The 19,101-nt window shown below is 35.4% G+C and overlaps 1 protein-coding gene across 1 annotated transcript in view; it reads right to left on the reverse strand.

Annotated features, from left to right (window-relative positions):
- Lrrc4c (leucine rich repeat containing 4C) overlaps positions 1 to 19,101 on the reverse strand; it is a 1,324,975-nt gene that overhangs the window by 1,220,944 nt on the left and 84,930 nt on the right. The window lies entirely within an intron of this gene.

Raw genomic sequence — 19,101 nt, forward strand, 5'->3', positions numbered from 1 at the left:
CCAAAATCTCATATTGAGTTAGCATTTCATCTATTTCAGGTAGAACATCTCAGGGTACTCAAACACTAGGTCTTAAATCATAATATATATATATATATATATATATATATATATATATATATATGCACTAATCATGGCAATTTTCTTCTGTGTTTTAGACAGTTCAAAGCCAGACTCAGTTTCTCAATCCTATAAATTCCAACCAAATAGAAATGAGATTTTCTCATTAGTCTCCTTGTCATTCTTTCCTGAACAATCAAAGTCCAATAGGTTTGCCTTTTAGTGTTTTCTAAAATTCCCCTTCCCTCAGCTATTCGTTGTGTTATCTTGACCAATGCCATGGATGCTAACTAGAACACCTTCGAGAACAAAAATCACATTTGCCCAGATAGCTAGCATACTATCTCATCAAATTTTTGACAAGGGATATGTGGTAAATGTGTATAACTGAATTCTTATCCACCAAATTGAATTAACTGATAATTTTATTTGTAAACAAAAAGAGCCAAAGATCCTAATGAATATACTGGAAATAAAATTTTAGGCAAGAGCACTGATTGCATTGTATTGAGATCAACTTTGATTCTATGTGGTCTAGTACCATCACTCCTACCTCTCCTTATAAGATATTTAGAAAAGAAATTCTTTCTATTGTAGGACAGCAATGGTCCATCTAAAATTGCTTTATGGGTCAAAAAAGGAGGCATGATAGGAAGATCCTCTTAGAATTAGAAGAGTACTTGCTGTAAGTTCTTGTAGCCTTAACAAGCTTTATGTTGTATTTTCTGGTTTTGGAAGAATTTGTCTACATTATAAATATGTATTATAAGAAACCATAAACAGACAGGTTTGCAAATTTTGAGTTTTCATGCACATACAGTAAAGAATATCAACAAAATTTAGCTATGTATATTTTCCATATTTTCTTACTCCTTTTCCTCTAATTCATCTCGCTCTACATTAGTCACTTAAAACGTCGGACCTAACCAGACATTTGATCCAGCACACTGAAGGCAGAGGATAGTGGATATTTCTGAGCGCTTGGTCAGCCTGGTGTGTACATAGTGAACTCAAGGACAGCCAGAGCTACATAGTGAAAGCATGCCTCAAATCAACACAAAATATCAAACCTCTACTCTTACGGAATTTTATGTCATTTTAGTTTCAAAAATTTAAGTTGTTCATCCACTGTGTACTAAGTAAAATTTCTAATACCAAGTTTCTAATACCAAACAATAATGAGTAGCAATCTCATCTCACCTATCAATTTGCATTATCATAAGAGACAAACTCTTACAAAAAATGTTAATTTAATGTGAATTTAGTGAAAACCCCAAAACAGAAAAATTTGATAGGTGATGCAGAGAAAAGGTTTGAAGTGAACGTAATTACAGGGGATAAGAGTTTTTGGAAAGTCCAGAGTTTATTTTGGAGGTTTAGAAAGACAGGGATGCAGCATAGAGGAGAGGGTGAGCAGGAGCTATGAGAACTGGTAAAGAATCAACAATATGAGAACTGGTAAAGCACATATAGCTAAGCATTGCTCATGTGAAAAATGGCAGATTGGAAAAGAATGCAACGTATGAGGCAAGGCATAGTGGCATGCATGTAAAGGAAGATTACACTTCATCCTAGTGATCATGCAGGCCCAGTGATGATGGCAAATAACATGCTAGGTCTATTTGCAGCATCAGAAGGACTAGATGTACAGAGACTAATTAGACAGTTCTTACAACACCAGGTTAGTACTAATGAGGGCTTCAAGTCCCAGCAGATGTAAATATACAGAAATCATATTTTAAATTATTCAACAAACAGTTTGATTTCTGTTGCCAAGAAAAGTTATTTCTGAATACAAACTTCTAAAAAGAAAAATCATTTTCATGGATAAATTGTACACTTTAAGACAGAAAGACACACATAGCACACGTCTTTGAACTTTTATCCCCCCAGAATCTCATCCACTGTTATTTTTAAGTAAGACTGCCTGGGTAACTCCACATCTTTTAAATTATAATGAATAATAATAAATTTTATTTGGACAATGTGCCTGCTGTTCTCATTCTCTGGAGCTTCCATTAGCTAGAAAAAAAAATAGATATTGTCACATTCACTGATTTGCTGACATATTTGTGTTTCTTTATCCTCTAGCAACTTCCATTCTTCCAATATCATTTTCTTCATCTCTGACTAAAAGTAAATCGAATTAAATATGAAAATAAAACTTAGTTCCATGGAAGGATATATTATCTCTCAGAATGTTCTCAGCTAACTTGATAGATTAAATGTAGCTCAGCTGTCAGAGCTGTCTCATCTCAAGCCCTGACATCTGGGCAGAGATCATGTCATACTAACAGTTACTCTTGGGAGACAATGCTGATAAATTGTCCAAAGCAATACATTACATCTGATTCAGCAGCTGTGCTATTTTGGAAACTCCCTTTTAGACTCATAAAAGGATGGATTAAGGAAAAAATTAAAACTTTCCAAAAATCTTCAACTTTTGATATTTGGTTATCATTTCTATTAGGAAACCAGGTTTTAATGTTAAACAACACAGAAAAAAATTGGTTTTACACTTCTTGAAAATGGGATATGGAAATAGCACACTTGCAGGTGATAAATTAACTCCACGATTTTGGTTGATTTTTCATTATCTCTGAAACCAGCTTTTGTGTCAGTTACATGGAATTTTTATTTGAATAAGTTAGATAAGTAGAACAAACACAAACAAACAAACAAACAGGTAAAGAGAATACATAGCATGAAACAGAGAGATTCGAGATCAATGACAGTGCTATGTGCAAAGGCCAGCAGACGACATTTGGTACTACATAAACTACAAGCTGTTACACTTTCAAGCCTTAAGTCTAAGAACAACAGCTTTTCTTACCCATTGCTAAACCTAATCCCATCTCTGGGTTAACTTATCACCTGCAAGTGTGTTTTTTCCATATGCCCATTTCAAGAAATATAAGACCAAAAATTTTCTGTGTTTTTAACACTAAAATCTGGCTTCCTAATAGAAATGATGCTAAACCTAGTATAATGGAATACCCAGTATAAATTGAAGCTCTTACCTGAGTAAAACAGAATATATACAACACACACACACACACACACACACACACACACACACGATGAAATTTGTTTAAAAGGAGGACCAAAAAACATAGAATTGTGGGATTATTTCATAAATAATACTATACTAAATAAAAAATTGGTTCATTCAAATAAGTGTTGCATTCCCTAAATATAAATGTAAGTTAATGATCTGTATCGTTATAAAGATTTTTATATAGGTCAATCATTAAACAAACATAGTTACTTAGAAAAAATACTATTTCTTTTATTTAAATGTCTACAAAAATAATATTTTCATAATATTGTTTCATTTTATTAATCGATTATGATGTGAGCTCATCTGTTCATTAGAAATTCTTAAACTTTATTTAAGTATGTTCCTCAAAAATGATCCTAGGGGAAGAAGACTAAGAGACATTGAGAGGGATTAAAATAACTCTGTTCTGGCAATCTTTTTATTTACATTTGGACTACAAATAAATCCATAAATAAAATTTTAACAATATTTTTAACTTTCATCAACACAGAAATTTGTATTTATAGCTAAATTAAAATCTCTGAACAGATGGTTTAAAATTAAGTATTCACTTTTTAAAGATTTTATATTTATTTTTAATCATTCAGGTGGGTATGTTTGTACATGTTGTTGCAGTGTTAGTGGAGACCAGAAGATGGCATTAATTTCCCTGGTTAAGGGTTCTGTGTAGTTATGAGCAGCACAGTGTGGGTTCTGGGATCTGCACTTATCTCATCTTCAAGAAGAGTCTCCATTTTAAAAGCTGGCACATCACAAGTTCCTTGCGGTCGGAGCCAGCATGGGGTCACCTTGGGCCCAGAGTCAGTGGACACCCACAAAGTCCTTAGAGGACTCCCCATGCGATCTCAGGATCTCTGGTGAGTAGAACACAACTTCTGTTCCAATCCAATCTCATGGGACCTAAGACAGCATTAATTGGGGAAGCAAAAATTCCAGCCTGACCAGGGTCACAATTCCCTTCTGGACAGCACCAGCACTGGTTCACCTTGGGCGCAGAGTCAGCGAACACCCCCAAGGTCCATAGAGGACTCTCCATGCGATCTTAGGACCTCTGGTGAGTGGAACACAACTTCTGCCATGAGGCAGGTCTGAACGCCAGATATCTGGACACCTTCCCTCAAGAGGAGAGCTTACCTGCAGAGAGTGCTCTGACCACTAAAATTCAGGAGAGAGCTAGTCCCCCAAGTCTGCTGATAAAGGCTAACAGAATCATGAGAGGAACAAGATCTGACCAGAGACAACTATAAGAACTAACTCCAGAGAATACCAGATGGCCAAGGGCAAAAGTAAGAATCTTACTAACAGAAACCAATACCACTCACCATCATCAGAAGGCAGCACTCCCACCTCACATAGTCCTGGACACCCCAACACACCCAAAGAGGTAGACCCAGATTTAAAAGCATATCTCATGATGATGGTAGAGGACATCAAGAAGGACTTTAATAACTCGCTTAAAGAAATACAGAACACTGATAAAGAGTTACATGTCCTTAGAGAAAAGGAGAAAAACAGAACCAAACAGGTAGAAGTTCTTAAAGAAAAACAGGAAAACACATCCAAACAGGTGATGGAAATGAACAAAACCATACTAGACCTAAAAAGGGAAGTAGACACAATAAAGAAAACCAAAAGTGAGGCAACACTGGAGATAGAAACCCTAGGAAAGAAATCTGGAACCATAGACGCAAGCATCAGCAATAGAATGCAAGAGATGGAAGAGAGAATCTCAGATGCAGAAGATTCCATAGAGAACATCGGCACAGCAATAAAAAACAATGCAAAATGCAACAAGATCCCAACTCAAAACATCCAGGAAATCCAGGAAACAATGAGAAGACCAAACCTACAGATAATAGGAGTAGATGAGAATGAAGATTTTCAACTTAAAGGGCCAGCAAATATCTTCAACAAAATAATAGAAGAAAACTTCCCAAACCCGAAGAAAGAGATGCTGATGAACATACAAGAAGCCTACAGAACTCCAAATAGACTGGACCAGAAAAGAAATTCCTCCTGACACATAATAATCAGAAAAACAAATGTACTAAATAAAGATAGAATATTAAAAGCAGTAAAGGAAAAAGGTCAAGTAACATATAAAGGCAGGCCTATCAGAATTACACCAGACTTTTTTTCACCAGAGACTATGAAAGCCAGAAGATCTTGGACAGATGTGATAAGGACACTAAGAAAACATAAATGCCAGCCTAGGCTACTATACCCAGCAAACCTCCCAATTACCATAGATTGAGAAACCAAAGTATTCCATGACAAAAACAAATTCACACATTATCTTTCCACGAATCCAGTCCTTCAAAGGATAACAACAACAACAACAACAACAACAAAAATACAAGGACAGAAACCATGCCCTAGAAAAAGCAAGAAAGTAATCCTTCAACAAACCAAAAAGAAGACAGCCACAAGAACAGAATGCCAACTCTAACAACAAAAATAATAGGAAGCAACAATTACTTTTCCTTAATATCTCTTAATATCAATGGACTCAATTCCCCAATAAAAAGACATAGACTAACAGACTGGCTACACAAACAGGACCCAACATTTTGCTGCTTACAAGAAACCCATCTCAGGGACAAAGACAGACACTACCTCAGAAGGAAAGGCTGGAAAAAAATTTCAAGCATATGGTCTGAAGAAACAAGCTGGAGTAGCCATTCTAATATCTAATAAAATCGATTTCCAACCCAAAGTTATCAAAAAAGATAAGGAGGGACACTTCATACTCATCAAAGGTAAAATCCTCCAAGAGGAACTCCCAATTCTGAATATCTATGCTCCAAATGTAAGGGCACCCACATTCATTAAAGAAACTTTAGTAAAGCTCAAAGCACACATTGCACCTCACACAATAATAGTGGGAGACTTCAACACACCACTTTCACCAATGGACAGATCATGGAAACAGAAACAAAACAGGGACACAGTGAAACTAACAGAAATTGTGAAACAAATCGATCTGACAGATAACTACAGAACATTTTATCCTAAAACAAAAGGATATACCTTCTTCTCAGCACCTCATGGTACCTTCTCCAAAATTGACCACATAATTGGTCACAAAACAAGCCTCAACAGATAACAAAAATATTGAAATTGTCCCATGCATCCCATCAGATCACCATGGACTAAGGCTGATCTTCAATAACAAAATAAATAATAGAAAGCCAACATTCACTTGAAACTGAACAACACTCTTCTCAATGATAACTTGGTCAAGGAAGGAATAAAGAAAGAAATTAAGGAATTTTTAGAGTTTAATGAAAATGAAGCCACAACATACCCAAACTTATGGGACAAATGAAAGCATTTCTAAGAGGAAAACTCATAGCTCTGAGAGTGCCTCAAAAAACAAAACAAAACAAAACAAAACAAAACTAGAGAGAGCACACACTAGCAGTTTGACAACCCACCTGAAAGCTCTAGAACAAAAGGAAGCAAATTCACCTAAGAGGAGTAGAAAGCAGGAATAATCAAACTCAGGGGTGAAATCAACCAAGTGGAAACAAGAACTATTCAAAGAATCAACCAAAGGAGGAGCTGGTTCTTTGATTAAATCAACAAGATCGATAAACCTTTAGCCAGATTCACTAAAGGGCACAGGGGCAGCATCCTAATTAACAAAATCAGAAATAAAAAGAGAGACAACTACAGATCCTGAAGAAATCCAAAACACCATCAGATCCTTCTACAAAAGGCTATATTCGACAAAACTGGAGAAGCTGGATGAAATGGACAAGTTTCTAGACAGATACCAGGTAACAAAGCTAAATAAGATCAGGTTAATGATCTAAACAGTCCTATAAACCCTAAAGAAATTGAAGCAGTAATTGTTTCCCAACCCAAAAAGCCTAGGACCAAATGGGTTTAGTGCAGAGTTCTATCAGACCTTCAGAGAAGATCTAATTCCAGTTCTTTACAAACTATTTCACAAAATAGAAGCAAAAAGTACTCTACCTAATTCATTCTATGAAGCCACAATTACTCTGATACCTAAATCACAGAAAGATCCAACAAAGATAGAGAACTTCAGACCAATTTTCCTTATGAATGTTGATGCAAAAATACTCAATAAACTTCTCGCTAAGCTCACAAGAGACAGCTATATCTGGGTCCTTTCAGCAAAATCTTGCTAAATTACATTTTACATTCAAGTACATAAATTTTTCCACTGAAGTAAGAATGTGGCTATAGGTTCCTATGGAATCTGCATAGATACATAGATGCAACAAGAGAGTCTGTTGAACAGAAATTTATAGCAGTCCATGAATTCTTTATTATGCCAGTCTGAAGTGTTCATGTGCAATGTGGCATTTTATTTTAATATCACATTAATAGTAATAAAAATACCATTAATATTTTTGTACAAAATTTTATTTTTACAGAAGAAATTTACTCTATAGAGAAAATAAACAGAAATCTTCAGCTCTAAAACTAGATTGACAACCCAGACAAATCACAGTACAAGTACGCATTTTACTCTTCTTGCAACTCGTTCGTTTTGTTGGCTACAAGGGACTTTGCAAGACTATGTCACTATGTCGTCATGCCTCTCTGCACAAATTGGGGCTTACTGGTTAAAAAAAAAATGATGGCTAGTATGAGATGTTGTATAGCCATACAGATGTCACAAATATAAATAAATGACACTGGGAATCCAAAAAAATTAATGATAATTTTGCGTTTCAACATTTCAAAAGCAGATACTCCCTATCTGTTAACAACTAGCTTTTAGATAGTCATTATTTTGTTTCCTCTAAGAGTAAGTCTCCCACAAGTTTAATAATGACTAAACATTGGGAATACTTAAAATGAGTATTAGTTAAGGTAAGGTATTCATGCATACATCTGTATATCCACACATACACATAAAGAGACATATACTATACTTCAATGTTTTTGTGAAGTATTATTATTGATATAAAATGTTCAACATGTAAAGAAATTATGTATAAATATAAATGTACATATATATGGTTTGCTATACTAATGCATAACTAGAATAGATAAAATGATAGATTATACACTCATACAAACCCATGATAGCACATGTATAAATCGATAGCAGATAGAGATCACTAATAAAATACAAGTGTGCTGTTGTTTTTACAATAATCTATGCTTTGTGTTTTTCTAAGGGACAGACAGATAGGCAAATTGACTACATGTTACTGATAATAAAGATAAATGGACAACATGAAGCTATCAAATTTCAACAGAGAAGATTTGTGTAAGAGAAAAGATATTCAATTAGTAAAAATGAAGTGTATAAAACAAAATAAAAAATCCTACTTTAAGGAAGTCTAAACTGATATCCTGTTCACATACTTGTTTTAAGGGCTATAGATGTAAGACATAATCATATGGTATATGCAGCCATTTGGGGCAGCAAGTGTATACTCAGATCAATGAAAGAATATGACATAGCAATCACAGCAATTGTACACAGAATGTGATAGTTGTATCTAATTAACTTCCCATGAAGCTCATTTGCTTTCTTTTTCCTTATTCCCTCAAAAGAGATTAACATCAATAATCCTGTGACTCGGGTATTAGGCGAAAACCCATATATACTGAAACCAGGAAATAATATCTCCCTATTAAAGTAGGAAGCATGCTATCCTCTATAATACTATCCCAGTAGAATTTACAAATATGTACTTGTATTTTGGTTATATTGTAAGAAAACTGGGCTGCAATGAAGACATCATGGGTTCCTATTCCTACAATAGGTACAAAGAACAGCACCATCAGAAAAGCATTTACATTTATGAAGGGGTTAAGAGAAGAAGATAAATAAGTTAAGTAACTAAATATTTTTAATATCCTCTCCTTTTGATGTCAGGATACAGAAGTACGCAAGAAGATTTAACCGAATCTCAGGAATAAATTTCATTAGGCAAAAAATTTTCCACTTACCATGGAAAACTTAGGAAGTATTTTTAAATATGTATTTTTTCTTTTTCCTGTTTAAGTTTTTTCCCTTTGTTGTTCATGTTGTTATTCTGCTGTAATTTGTGCATGTGTGTATACGTGTGTACGTGTGTGTGTGTGTGTGTGTGTGTGTGTATCTCTGTGTGTGTTTTGTTTTGGGACACATAGTCTCACTATATACAGTGAGATTTCCTGGCCACCCTGGAAATCATCACTTAGGCCAGGCTGGCTTTGAACTCACAGAGGTCACCTGCCTCTGTGCCTTGAGTCCTGGGATTAAGTGAAGGTGACACCCCAACCTGCTCAAATGCACATTTTTTTAAAATAGCAGGTTAAGAGCCACCCAGAAATCCTTTGCTCATTGTATATATTGCTGTTGTGGCCTACTGAGAGCTCTGAACCTGCTATTGTCAAAGGCAATTAGCTCTAGTGTACTTTATTGTAATAGAAAGCCCCCCCCCCCTTTTCCTCTAAATTTACAGTACTCTACCAACAGTCAAGCAAAACCAGTATAGCAAGAGTTGCTCTCTCAAACTCTGCACTAGTCCCCTTTATATTAAACTTAACCTGGGTTAATATGGAGGTCCCTTGTTAATGTTTAATTGAACATTAGTGCTTCAGAATTGGATCATCAAGGAGGGAGCATACAATTGCCTAACAGGAAACTCTCTTGGATCTACAAAAATGTACTTAATTATCAGTGAGTTGATTTATTTTAAAATGAGAATGAGAAAGAATTAAAAATAAAAGCAGTAAGCAAAGAAGTTGGGTCAGGGGCAAAAGTCTAGGATGACTTTAATCAAAGAAAGGCAGAAGCAACATTTTACCAAGAAATAATGAACATGGGGAGGAAGAAGACAAGGCAGCCATACACATAAGACATCATGAGAAAGGAGAAGTTTTGCAATGCAAATTGTTTCATTTCCATTTCCCATTTCTTTCCTTCGCCTCTGAATTCCAAAAGTCCAGTGGTACTGAAAATAGCCTCATTGCACAAAGTATTGCATTAATTTTGTGATTTCTGCGAGCCTCTCTTTTAGAAAACCAATTCTAAAAGCAGCAGTTATTTTTACAAGTGGAAAGATGAATTTAGAAAGTTATTCATGTCTTAGAACTACAAATGCAATTTGTGGGTCCAACTCTGGTAAAAGTTCACAGGATATTGTGAAGATTCAAAATAGCTAAGGACTTATTCTTTCTAAAACTAAGTTTAAAGGAAAGAACATAAATATTTTCAACATTTCTAAGCATGAATTTGAAACATGAATTAAATGTTTCTTTTGATTTATAACCAACTTATATTAAAGGCAATTTGATCCTCTCAAATAATTATAAAGATAGGTTCTTTTACTGAGCTGCAAGTATTATTGCCATAAGAGCTAACTATTTTTGCTGATAAATGCACTAATTAATAGTTTAAATATTAAAATAAAGATCTGAGTTTTCTTTTTAAGCTGAAATGTAAGTGTCGTGAAATCATTTCCTCTGTAACACCGTTTTCAGGAATGGACATACTATAAGACAGTAAGAACAGACTCTGTTGCTCTTTGTTTCGTCTCATGCACCTTTGTGCATCTTCCTAAGTGTCTCTTCTAGACATTCATTTTCCCACATCATTCTCTCTTACACACAGGAGTTACTGACACACAGTGACTCAGACTAAAGATATACACTCATACCCCACTTCTTAGACCCTGTAACTTGGAAGAGTCAACCAGGGCATGAGGGGAAAAAAATGACTATCAAACTGAAGCTTACCTCCTTTGGATTAGTAACTCCCCAGTAGCTTGTCACTTGTAGCCTGGTTAAATATAGCTTGCATATGGTTCAAAACATCTGTGATTTTACATCCATGCATAAATTATTTTGTACAGTGGAGTTATTGCAGAAAGCACTCTCCTATCACCATGGTTACCAGTCCTTCCTGTAGAGCCTTCTATTAACATCTCCTGTGAGTACAATCACAGAATGAGTGGCAGGGAGGGAAAAAAATCCCAGAGATATAAATTCTTAAGTCAACAAGATGATACTTGGTAGTGCAGGTAATAAGCAGAAAATTGGCACTAAATTAGAGTTAATATCTTGACTTCTTGGAGAAAAAAAGTAGTACACATGATTAACAGTGGCTATAAAAACTAGACAATAAAGTAAACTTGAATAAAATGACCCTATTATTGGAGAGTTTAGGAAGTTTGAAAATAAATTTTAAACACACACAAAGCCTTAATTCAAAGTATTTTTGATTATTTCTCAACTTGGTAAAATGTGTGGTCACTATCCTTTGGAGTTTCTTACTGTGATTGTGTGTCAGTATCTGTGAATATACTTCTTATCAGAAGCAATGCTAAAAAATTAGTAAAAACACCAAAATAGATGTTATGCCTAACCATGAAAAATGCACTGGAATAATTAAACAAGATCTGTGTTATCCTAATTATTCTCAGTATGAAACTTAGCTCTCTCCTCAGTCTTGTTGTCTAAAACCAGCAGGGAATCATTTCTTCCAGCAGAGAGGTGCAAGGTAAACCCAGTCACCCTGCAGTGATATGTATTTCATCATTAACACACACAAAAACACAAAGAAACACAGGCACACGGAAACACACATACATGCACATACATACATGCACAGATGCACACATCACTACTTCTGGATGAATATTCAGCTCAAAAATAACATCTATACATTGAGAATTTCTCAAATAGTAATCTGAGGGGCAAAAATAAAAGGCAGAAAGTTCAGCATTAAGAAAGTAACCAAGGAGCTGACAGGGTCTGCAAACCAATAGGAGGAACAACAATATGAACTAACCAGTATCCCCCAGAGCTGTGTCTCTAGTTGCATATGTAGCAGAGGCTAGTTAGCCATCAGTGGGAGGAGAGGCCTTGGTTTTGCGAAGATTATATGCCCCACTCTAGGGGAATGCTAGGACAGGAAATGGGAGTAGGTGGGTTGGGGAGCAGGGGACAGGGGAGTATAGGGGATAACATTTGAAATGTAAATGAAGAAAACATCTGAAAAAAATGAATAAAGAATAAAAGAAAGGACAGATTTTAGACAGATAATTAAATGATAAAATACATTTATTCAAAACTAGATTCTTATAAATATAAGCAATTTTTAGTCTATCTAAAACTTTGATGGAGCACGAAACATATTTTACATTGTGGCCAACAGGAAAATATTAAATCTTGGCAACTGAGTGAGAGAAAAGCTTGAGTGTATCTGACCAAGTACTTGAGAGTGGTCAGCCTCTTTTTAACATTTCTTACTTCTTCTAGTACCTATAGAGATCATGACATAAGAGATGAAAACTTTTATTCAGTTAGATCTATAGTTTCACCCATTATTAGCTAAAGAATTTGAAGGAAAGAAATGTACAAATGAACTCAGAATGTTTATCCACATTTCTACCCTAAATCTGGTGTCTTAAAATTCAAATGTAAAATAGAGGAAACACTTGGAAGTGAAAATAGATGTTGGTCATGTGAAGAAGACTAAAATCACACACACACACACACACACACACACACACACACACACACACAGAAAAGAAAATGAAGATTAAAAAATATGACACTGAAGTTTTATTTTTTTTAACAAGAATCTGGTAAATCCAGTTAATCTGAGCCTCAAATTTAAAATTTCAAAAAATATTCATAGAGTTAAGTAAGATCAACAAAACTATGATATGTAAAACTGAAATATTAGTGCTGTGGGCTCAAAATAATGACAACTGAAATATTTGGCCATGGTGATTTATGAAAAGGTTCAGTGGCTAGAATGATTACATTCTAGACCTTCTCATTTAGATACAGTGTGATAAACAAATATTGAACTTTATCACACTTGATCTGTATTCATTGCATATTTGCTGTGGTAATCACTCTTAGAATGATGATACATGAAATCAATACTCTGTGCAGATTGATGGAACAATTATTGTAAGTCAATTCAAAATAGAACAGTAGAAACAACAGAAATGAGAGAGAAAAGAAATTTCACATCGATGTAGAAAACCAACAATTTAATAGTATACATAAATTGAAACTTTTTTAAAAAGGAGAAATATATATTGACCTCAAGACACAGATAAAGGAGTCAGAGTGAAAGAAAAATCTCTGTTTTTGTTGGTTACAAACAATTTATTTAAAATACATAAGAAAATCCAGGCTTAACTAGAATATTAAGTAAATATTAACAAAAAGAATACTTGAAAAGATTTGCAGGGAACAGGAAATGGTTCAGGCTCAGTGCCTATGTTTTTTCCTGACTAGTACTTTGTTTTGAACCTACCCATCACTGCTTTCAATCATTTTTATGTTAACCTTTCCATACACTTTTGTGTATGAAAGACACATAAACATCATATTTTTAAAAAATGGAATCTATTTCCTGATCATCACAAATATGTTCTCTATTTTGTTAAAGATTTATGTGACATGCTTTCTAGACCATTTAAGATTCTTATCATATAGAGTTGTACTTCTCTATCTCAATGAAAGCTATTCTATTTCTCAGAAGAGATAATATTCATTTGAGCATAATATTAGGAGTGCTAACTGTGCTTCAAGTATATTAATATGTTAACTTTTTCAATCGTTCATTGAAGATGGGAAAGAAATGGTCTTATATCAATGCCTTTGTCAACTAAGTTCATGAACCATAGAATATTAGAGTATACACATTAACTTAATGATGGAACAATTGGTTGATATAAAGTAGAAAACAAAGACCAAAACAGTGACCCATTCACACCACACTCTTTCAGAACTGTCATTGTTAAAAATATTACAATAATTTGCCATTGCTCAATATATGAATTGAACCAAGAACAGGACTCAGTATGTACTTCACACACACTAATTATTCATGTGATCTGATGAGTGCCTTCAATGTTGGTACGCTGAAAATTCCATAACTTTTACATAAAATTCTATGACTTGTCTAGTAGTTTTATCAAAAAATATATGTATATTTTAGTAAGATGTAGATGTTTATATGAATACAGAAACATATCTCTAGACAAAAAGATTATTAAAGTTTATAAGGGTCAATATACAATTGGGAAGAAAGATAAAATTGTAAACTTGTATGAAGTTGACGGTCGATCAACTTATCCAAACTATGTTTCACATAATTTGCACCCAATGACATGAGAACATACAAGCTTTTTCAGCACACATATGCATATACAGTTCTTAGTAACCCATTAGGCAGCTAAACAAGTCTTTAGAAATTTAGTATGATATAGTCTACAGAGTTTCTTGCTACAACACAATTGTGATAATTTTAAATGTCCATGTTTTGAATTTCAGAAGTACATTTATAAAGTGTGAAGAGGCCCGGTGCATCCTGGGAAAGAATTTCCAGAGCATCTGCAGGAGACATCTTGGTTCCCGGACTCCACCGAGACTAGTCTGCACAGGTGAGAGTGTGAACTACAGAAGTTAACAGCTTCTGGGACAGGCAGGAGCCACAGAGCTTCTAAAGCAGCCCCATTTTCGGGCTCCAGACATCAGGGCACCTTCCCTGCCAGAAGATAGGTGTCCACCCAGCCCAGAAGGCCTTTGTCTAAGCATCTGCAGGAGACATCTTGATTCCTGGACACCACTGAAACTAGTCTGCAAAGGTGAGAGTGTGGACTACAGAAGCTAACAGCTTCTGGGACAGGTCCTGTTTCAGGCCATCATCTTCTGCCAGGAGGCAACTCTGAATGCCAGATATCTGTGCACCTTACCTGAAAGAGGAGAGCTTGCCTGCAGAGAGTACTCTGACCACTGAAACTAAGGAGAGAGCAAGTCTCCCAGGTCTGCTGATAGAGGCTAACATAATCACGTGAGGAACAAGCTCTAACCAGAGACAACTATAACAACTAATACCAGAGATTACGAGATGGCGAAAGACAAAGATAAGAATCTTACTAACAGAAACCAAGACCACTCACCATCACCAGAAACAAGCACTCCCACCTCAGTCAGATCAGGGTACCCCAACACACCCGAAAGTCTAGACCCTGATTTAAAGGCATATCTCATGATGATGGTAGAGGACATCAGGAAGGTCTTAATTTACTCACTTAAAGAAATACAGGAGAACACTGCTAAAGAGTTGCAAGTCCTTATAGAATAACAGGAAAACACATCCAAACAGGGATGTGAGGGAAATGAACAAATCCATACTAGACCTAAAAAGGGAAGTAGACACAATAAAGAAAACCCAAAGTGAGGCAACGCTGGAGATAGAAACTCTAGGAAAGAAATCTGGAACAGTAGATGCAAGCATCAGCATCAGAATACAAGAGATGGAAGAGAGAATCTCAGGTGCAGATGATTCCATAGAGAACATCAGCACAGCAATCAAAAAAAAATGGAAAATGCAAAAAGATCCTAACTCAAAACATCCAGGAAATCCAGGACACAATGAGAAGACCAAATCTACGGATAGTAGGAATAGATGAGAATGAAGATTTTCAACTTAAAGGGCCAGCAAATATCTTCAACAAAATAATAGAAGAAAACTTCCCAAACCTAAAGAAAGAGATGCCCATGAATATACCAGAAGCCTACAGAACTCCAAATAGACTGGACCAGAAAAGAAATTCCTCCTGACACATAATAATCAGAACAACAAATGCACTAAATAAAGATAGAATATTAAAAGCAGTAAGGAAAAAGGTCAAGTAACATATAAAGGCAAGCATATCAGAATTACACCAGATTTTTCACCAGAGACTATGAAAGCCAGAAGATCCTGGACAGATGTTATACAAACACTAAGAGAACACAAATGCCAGTCCAGGCTACTATACCCAGCCAAACTTTCAATTACCATACATGGAGAAACAAAAGTATTCCACAACAAAACCAAATTCACATATTATCTTTCCATGAATCCAGACCTTCAAAGGATAATAACAGAAGAAAAAAAAAATACAAGGAAGGAAACCATGCCCTAGAAAAAGCAAGAAAGTATCCTTCAACAAACCTAAAAGAAGACAGCCATAAGAACAGAATGCCAACTTTAACAACAAAAATAATAGGAAGCAACAATTACTTTTCCTTAATATCTCTTAGTATCAATGGACTCAATTCCCCAATAAAAAAGACATAGACTAACAGACTGGCTACACAAACAGGACCCAGCATTTTCCTGCTTACAGGAAACCCATATCAGGGAAAAAGAAAGAAACTACCTCAGAATGAAAGGCTGGAAAACAATTTTTCAAGCAAATGGTCTGAAGAAACAAGATGGAGTAGACATTCTAATATCTAATAAAATCGACTTCCAACCCAAAGTCATCAAAAAAGACAAAGAGGGGCACTTCATACCCATCAAAGGTAAAATCTTGCAAGAGGTACTCTCAATTCTGAGTAACTGTGCTCCAAATACAAGGGCAGCCACATTCATTAAAGAAACTATAGTAAAGCTCAAAGCATACATTGCACCTCATACAATAATCGTGGGAGAATTCAACACACCCCTTTCACCAATGGACAGATCATGGAAACTGAAACTAAGAAGGGACACAGTGAAACTAACAGAAGTTATGAAACAAATGGACTTAACAGATATCTACAGAACATTTTATCCTAAAACAAAAGGATATACCTTCTTCTCAGCACCTCATGGTACCTTCTCCAAAATTGAGCACATAATTGGTCACAAAACAAGCCTCAACAGATACAAAAATATTGAAATTGTCCCATGCATCCCATCAGATCACCATAGACTAAGCTTGATCTTCAATAACAAAATAAATAATAGAAAGCCAACATTCACGTTGAAACTGAACAACAGTCTTCTGAATGATACCTTGGTCAAGGAAGGAATAAAGAAAGAATTAAGGAATTTTTAGAGTTTAATGAAAATGAAGCCACAACATACCCAAACTTATGGGACACATTTAAAGCATTTCTAAGAGGGAAACTCATAGCTCTGAGTGCCTCCAAAAAGCAACTAGAGAGAGCACACACTAGCAGCTTGACAACACACCTAAAAGCTCTAGAACAAAAGGAAGCAAATTTACCCAAGAGGAGTAGACAGCAGGAAATAATCAAACTCAGGGGTGAAATCAACCAAGTGGAAACAAGAAGAACTATTCAAAAATAAGCCAAATAAGGAGCTGGTTCTTTGAGAAAATCAACAAGATAGATAAACCCTTAGCCAGACTCACTAGAGGACACAGGGACAGCATTCTAATTAACAAAATCAGAAATGAAAAGGGAGACATAACTACAGATCCTGAAGAAATCCAAAACACCATCAGATACTTCTACAAAAGGCTATACTCAACAAAACTGGAGAAGCTGGATGAAATAGACAAGTTTGTAGAAAGATACCAGGTACCAAATTTAAATCAAGATCAGGTTGAGGATCTAAACAGTCCTATATCCCCTAAAGACATAGAAGCAGTGATTAATAGTCTCCTAACAGAAAAAAAAAAAAAAAAAACAGGACCAAATGGGTTTAGTGCTGAGTTCTATCAGACCATCAAAGAAGATCTAATCCCAGTTCTTCACAAACTATTCCACAAAATAGAAGCAGAAGGTACTCTACCCAATTCATTCTATGAAGCCACAATTACTCTGATACCTAAACCACAAAAATATCCAACAAAGTTAGAGAACTTCAGACCAGTTTCCCTTATGAATATCGATGCAAAAATACTCAATAAAGTTCTCGCCAACCGAATCCAAGAACACATCAAAAAAAATGATCAATCCTGACCAAGTAGGTTTCATCCCAGGGATGCAGGAATGGTTTAATATATGGAAATCCATCAACGTAATCCAGTATATAAACAAACTCAAAGACAAAAACTACATGATCATCTTGTTAGATGCAGAGAGAGCATTTGACAAAATCCAACACCCATTCATGATAAAAGTCTTGGAAAGGTCAGGAATTCCAGGCCCATACCTAAACATGATAAAAGCAATCTACAGCAAACCAGTAGTCAACGTCAAAGTAAATGGTGAGAAGCTGGAAGCAATCCCACTAAAATCAGGGACTAGACAAGGCTGCCCACTTTCTCGCTATCTATTTAACATTGTACTTGAAGTCCTAGCCAGAGCAATTAGACAACAAAAGGAGATCAAGGGGATAGAAATTGGAAAGGAAGAAGTCAAAATATAACTTTTTGCAGATGATATGATAGTATATATAAGTGACCTTAAAATTCCACCAGAGAACTCCTAAACTTGATAAACAGCTTCAATGAAGTAGCTGGATATAAAATGAACTCAAATACGTCAATGGCGTTTCTGTACACAAAGGATAAACAGGCTGAGAAAGAAATTAGGGAAACAACACCCTTCGCATTAGTCACAAATAATATAAAATACCTTGGCGTGACTCTAACTAAGGAAGTGAAAGATCTGTATGATAAGAACTTTAAGTCTCTGAAGGAAGAAATTAAAGAAAATCTCAGAAGATGGAAAGATCTCCCATGCTCATGGATTGGCAGGATCAATATAGTAAAAATGGCTATCTTTCCAAAAGCAATCTACAGATTCAATGCACTCCCCATCAAAATTCCAACTCAATTCTTCAACGAATTAGAAAGGACAATCTGCAAATTCAACTGGAATAACAAAAAACCTAAGATAGCAAAAACTCTGCTCTAGAATTAAAAAAACCTCCGGTAGAATCACCATGTGCGACCTAAAGCTGTACTACAGAGCAATTGTGATAAAATCTGCATGGTACTGGTATAGTAACAGATAAGTAGACCAATGGAATAGAATTGAAGACCCAGAACTGAACCCACACACCTATGGTCACTTGATATTTGACAAGGGAGAAAAAATCGTCCAGTAGAAAAAAAGACAGCATTTTCAACAAATGGTGCTGGCACAACTGGCAGTTATCATGTAGAAGAATGCGAATTGATCCATTCCTATCTCCTTGTACTAAGGTCAAATCTAAGTGGATTAAGGAACTCCACATAAAACCAGATACATGGAAACTTATAGAGGAGAAAATAGGGAAAAGCCTCGAAGATATGGGTACACGGGAA

This window comes from Mus caroli, unplaced genomic scaffold (assembly GCF_978045245.1).
Source record: "Mus caroli unplaced genomic scaffold, Mus_caroli_1 scaffold_2, whole genome shotgun sequence".
NCBI classification, from domain to species: domain Eukaryota; kingdom Metazoa; phylum Chordata; class Mammalia; order Rodentia; family Muridae; genus Mus; species Mus caroli.